This window comes from Suncus etruscus, chromosome 13 (assembly GCF_024139225.1).
Source record: "Suncus etruscus isolate mSunEtr1 chromosome 13, mSunEtr1.pri.cur, whole genome shotgun sequence".
Taxonomy (NCBI): domain Eukaryota; kingdom Metazoa; phylum Chordata; class Mammalia; order Eulipotyphla; family Soricidae; genus Suncus; species Suncus etruscus.
In genome coordinates this window covers 21,576,157-21,581,829 of record NC_064860.1, presented here as the reverse complement: position 1 = coordinate 21,581,829, position 5,673 = coordinate 21,576,157, and the positions used below count along the sequence as shown (strand labels likewise).

Here is a 5,673-nt window from a genome sequence, read left to right as displayed (position 1 = left end):
ATATATTCTTTTTTTTTTTTTTTGGTTTTTTGGGCCACACCCGGTGGCGCTCAGGGGTTACTCCTGGCTATGCGCTCAGAAGTCGCTCCTGGCTTGGGGGACCATATGGGACGCCGGGGGATCGAACCGCGGTCCGTCTCCTAGGCTAGCGCAGGTAAGGCTTACCTTACCTCCAGCGCCACCGCCCGGCCCCTATCTGATATATTCTAGGTACTTCAGAATAGTACTATAATTCTGTGTTTATCTTTTGTCTTCTGGCTTGCTTCGTTTAACATAATATGTTCTAGGTCCATCCACATTGCTGAAAATTCTGTGATTGTATCATTTCTGACTGCCATGTAGTATTCCATTGTGTATAGATACCACATCTTAGTGATCCACTCATCTGTTGTTGGACATCAAGGTTGGTTCCACGACTTGGCTATTATACTGAGTGCTGCGATATATAGTGGGGTGCACACATACTTTAGGATGAATGTTATTCCGACTTGGGGGTAGATACCTAGGAGAGCAATTACTGGGTGAAATGGCAACTCAATTCTGAGTTCCTTGAGCACTCTCCAGACTGTTCTCCATAGGTGTTGGACTAAGGGGCATTCCCACCAGCAGTGGATAAGAGTGCCTTTCATATTGCATCCCCACCAACAGAGATTGTTCCCATTATTTTTGATGTGAGCCATCCTCACTGGTGTAAGGTGTTACCTCATTGTTGTCTTGATTTGGATTTCCCTAATGATGAGTGAAGGTGTGCATGTGTTTGTTAGCCATCTTTCGGTCTTCCTCAGAGAAGTGTCTATTCATTTCATCTCCCCATTTTTCTATGGCTTTATTTGGTTTTGGGGGACTGAGCTTTCTGAGTGCTTTGTTTATTCTGCGTATCAGCCCTTTATCTGACATGTTGAGTGTGAAAAATTTTTCCCATTCAATTAGCTGTCTTATTGTTTTAAGTTGGGTTTCCTTCACCATGCAGAAGTTTCTTAGTTTGATGTAATCCAATTTGTTTATGTTTAATGCAAAAACCCTTGCCATTCGTGTTCCATCCTCGATGACTTTTTTAATATATAGGTCTTTGAGTGTTCTGCCTATTTTTTCCTCAATAAAGTTTATAGATTCTGATCTAATTTCAAGGTCTTTAATCCATTTTGAGTTGACTTTTGTATAAGGAGTGATATATTGGTCAATTTTTAGTTTCTTGCAGATGGTTTTCCAGTTGTACCAACACCATTTGTTAAAAAGACTTTCTTTGTTCCATTTCAAGTTCTTGGCTCTATTGTGAAATATTGACTGTATATCTGAGGATTTATGTCTGAAAATTCTGTTTTAACCCACTGGTCTGAGGCTCTGTTTTTGTTCCAGTACCATGCTGTTTTGATCACTATGGCTTTATATTATAGCTTCACGTTAGGTAAAGAGATGCCACCCAGCTTCTTGTTTTTCAGTATCTGTTTGGCTATACTGGGTCTTTTGTGGTTCCAGATGAATATTATGATTGATTGTTCTAAGTCTTGAAAGAAAGATGCCTGGATTTGGATGGGGATTGCATTGAATCTCTATAGAATTTTGGGTAGGATAGTGATTTTTATTATGTTGATTTTACCTACCCATGAGCATGGGATGTTCTTCCATTTCCTTAGATCCTCTTCAATTTCTTTCTGAAGTGTTTTGAAATTTTCCTGGTATAGGTCCTTCACTTCGCTTGTAAGGTTGATTCCTAGGTACTTGATATTTTTTGATACTATTTTAAATGGAATTGTATTTTTAATCTCTCTCTCCTCAGCTTCGTTATTTGTATAGAGAAACGCTACTGTCTTTTGTGTCTTGACTTTGTAGCCAGCCACTTTGCTGTAATGGTTAATTGTTTCTAGGACTCCTTAGGGTTTTCGATGTATATATCATATAGTCTGCAAAAAGAGATAGTTTGAGTACCTCTTTTCCAATTTGGATTGATTCCCTTCTCTTGTCAGATTGCTATTGTAAGGACTTCTAAGATTATATTGAATAAGAGTGGAGAGAGTGGACAGCCTTGCCTAGTTCCTGACCTTAGTGGAAATGCTTCTATTTTTTTGCCATTAAGGATAATGTTGGCTGTGGGCTTTTCATAGATTGCTGTAACTATCTTGAGGAAGGTTTTTCTAACCTTTTAATGGGAGAATTTAGTCCATTAACATTTAGGGAGATTATTGACAGAGAGGGCTGTTGTGCAGTTGTGTTGTGTAGGGTGGTTGTTGTTACAATCGGGGGTTTAGATTGTGTAGTTCATCTCTGAGTAGGTCATTTAGGATCTTTTTTTTTTTTCCACAAATACTGCAAGTTCATTTTTGTTTGAGAATGTTTTTAGGCTTCCATCCCATATGAATGAGAGTTTTGCTGGGTCTCATAGCAATCAAATTTAATGAGTTTTTTGTGAAAGGCAAGATTATCTAAAGAATAAAAAAAATGTAAGCAAAAATTAGACATCTATACAAATTGTCCTCAGATACTGGCTCCCTCAAATCACAGGTCTAAAAATTACCCTCTTCTGATAAGATATTGTATGGTCTTAAACAAATTATCCTCTTGTCTCAGTAGCCCCTTCTATAAAGTAAATTATCTTCTCAATGATTTAGATCATTGCAATGGTAAAAAAAGTATTTGATATATTAATTTTTAAATATTACTATCATTCCATTTCCATTCTATTAGAACAAAAGTTTTATTAGAACAAAAGTTCCATGTTTGGGAAATTGTGTGAAGCCAACTTTGGAACTAGGGCTCAGGGCTACTTTTTTTGACTACTCAAGAGTGACACCTGGCGTGCATGGGGAACCATAAATATGGTGACAGGACTACAACTACAAAGATATAAAAGTGAAATATATTTAATATAAAGTAATATATACACACAAAAAAGTAATATATACATGATGGAGTCACTATTCTTTATGCCCACTTCTTAAGTCAGTCTCTTAATGTAATTTTGTTTTTAATTAGCAGTATATATATGTACAGATGGATATATTTATTCCATTTCCTTCTTCAAAATGAAGTTCTATTCATCTTACAGGTCAATTCACAAATATTGTTTAAATTTTAACAACACACATTGTTTTTGCCACACCAATTAAGCCACTTTTTTGTTTGACTAATCATATAAATAATCTGACATGTCTGCCATATGTTCCCTGAGGAATGATGGTTTATATTATACATTAATGTTTCCCTACTTTAGCTGCAGCTATAAAGACACTTAGTTTGTTCTCATACTTGCTTACACATAAAAAAAATCACCAATAGATTCTATTTACCTTATCTGTTTTTTATTTGTTTGTTTGTTTTTTGGTTTTTGGGCCACACCTGGTAACACTCATACTCCTGTCTATGCACTCAGAGATTGCTTCTGGGTTGGGGGACCAAATGAGATGCTAGGGGATAGAACCACTGTCCAACCTAGGATGGCTGTGACCAAAGCAAATGCCCTACCACTGTGCCACCACTCTGGCACCTATTTTCCTTATCTGTAATATGCCAATTGTTATTGCTGTCACTAAAATGTACAGAATTCATTTAGATAGGTCCTGGAAATAATACTAGCATATAATTACTTCCAATAAATGGTAAATTCTATGAACATTTATTAATATTATTATCATTTACTTCCTCATTTTAATGCCTAGCATTATACTGTCCACTTTATTTTTAACCCAAAAATACATGTTATGTGAATGATCCTTTTATAACTGCTGTATTATGTTTCACACTATTACTCTTTTATTCTGTTTTTGATAATTATAGTACATGACTTCATTTTGTCTCTAATAAGTACTAAACTATACTTTAGATAAAATCAAATTAATAAATCAGTGATCTAATTTAAATAACTTTGAATTGTATTTGAAGCACATATGTCATAGTATATTATTTTTATGTGGCAGACATGCTATAGTTTTTCTCCAGTAACTAAAATATAACTTTGATGAAAATAATAACAATTCAACATTTCCCTAAATAACACAACTAAACAATATGAATATGGTCCCCTGTACCTTTTCCTGGTTCTGGGCATCTGCAGCATCCCAAGGTCCAAGAACATTTTATCATTTGTTCCTGGCATTGAACAAATAGCTCAGTTAACATAGAACCACTCATAAAACTCCTACCAAACAAATAACATTTATATTAAAACAATATACTTTCAGGAAATTTATATAACATCTATGCAAAATCCAAACAAAATATTTTAAGTGTACACCAGAAAAAATTCATTTGAGATGATGGTGAAAAAAGTGAAAGATATATCTAAAGAATTTACTATATACATGTCAAAGGATAAGTAATCAATCTATGTGTCCATAAGAAGTTACAATTTTGTTTGGCAAAATTCAACTGAAAATATTTCATTGAAAATCTTTTCAATGCTGGTGATATTTCTCTGTAGGCTGCTAATATATTCTAATGTCTGGATTTCTAGAAATCTGCCTACTCATATTAAAGGTAGTTTCAGGTTGTGATTTCCATTTTGCTTATGTAAAACTGCTCAAGTGTCTTTTCTAACTCCAATTTAGAGTTTCCTTTCTTCCAAATACATCTCCTTATGTCTTTCTCCTGTCACTCCAAGAAGTTTTCTCTCCAGATATTTTACTAAAAATACTCAGGTTTAGAAGCCAGTTCTTTATAAGAAGACTTTTATATAAATATTGTTGCAAGTATTGAATATAAAATACTAATACTAGAAATAGAAAATACTAAGACTATACTTTCAGGGATCATGTCTATAGTATGTTACTAGAGAAGTTTCACTGATTGTTTAGAGCATCTGAAGCCACGAGGAGGAGCCAGATCCTCCTCTCCTGAGCGTGAAGCCGGCTCTAGGTGTCGCTTCTGCGGCTGCCTTTTGCCATTGATGATCCTTCTTCCCTTCCTTTGGAAGGAGTAGAGGGAGAAGATGCAGTCTGAGTGGTAAAAAAAAATAGAAAAAAAAAATAGAAAATACTAGTGATAGGGGTCAGAGCAATGGTGAAGCAGTAGGGCATTTGCCTTGCACGCACTGATCCCGGATGGACCAAGTTTGATTCCCCCATGTCCCAAATGGTCCCCCAAATCAGGAGAGATTTCTGAACACATAGTCAGGAGTAACCTCTGTCACCAGGTATGGTCCAAAATAAAAATAAATAAGAAAATTCTAGTGCTATAAAGAGAAATAGGAATTGCACTATAAACCCAGGATGTGACTTGGTGGCAAATTAGTTCAGGATCCCTTATTTGCAGCTCTAGATTCTCTCCCTAGCATCATGAAAAGTGTAATTCACTCCCTATGTTATCACAAAGTAATAGTCTATGATGATTAATAAACAAGTAATCCTTGATTTAAACCCCAAAATATCCAGAGCTACTCAATACATTAATCCAGAAGTAAGATACATTTCTAAAACTGTTAGAAGAAAACCTAGGAGAAAATCTTCATAAAACGAGAGTAAATAAAAAGTGTCTTAAATGCCCTAATAGCAAGATGCCCATATCAAAAAATAAGTTAGATTGCATCAATATAAAAACTTTCTCTCAAATGCACTATTAATAGGGTAAAAAGATAAACTACATATGGTTAAATATACTTTAAGATTATCACTAGCATTCAGAATATGCAGCAAATTCTAAAATTCAACCATAAGGGAAAAAAAGACCTGATTCAAAAACTTA

The 5,673-nt window shown here is 35.0% G+C and overlaps 1 non-coding gene across 1 annotated transcript; it reads left to right on the top strand.

Moving 5' to 3' along the window:
* The first annotated feature begins 4,723 nt into the window (after nucleotides 1-4,723).
* Nucleotides 4,724-4,937, top strand: LOC126026537 (small nucleolar RNA U3). The gene has a single exon (XR_007501771.1). It is a non-coding gene; the product is annotated as a small nucleolar RNA U3 (small nucleolar RNA).
* Nucleotides 4,938-5,673: the final 736 nt, after the last annotated feature.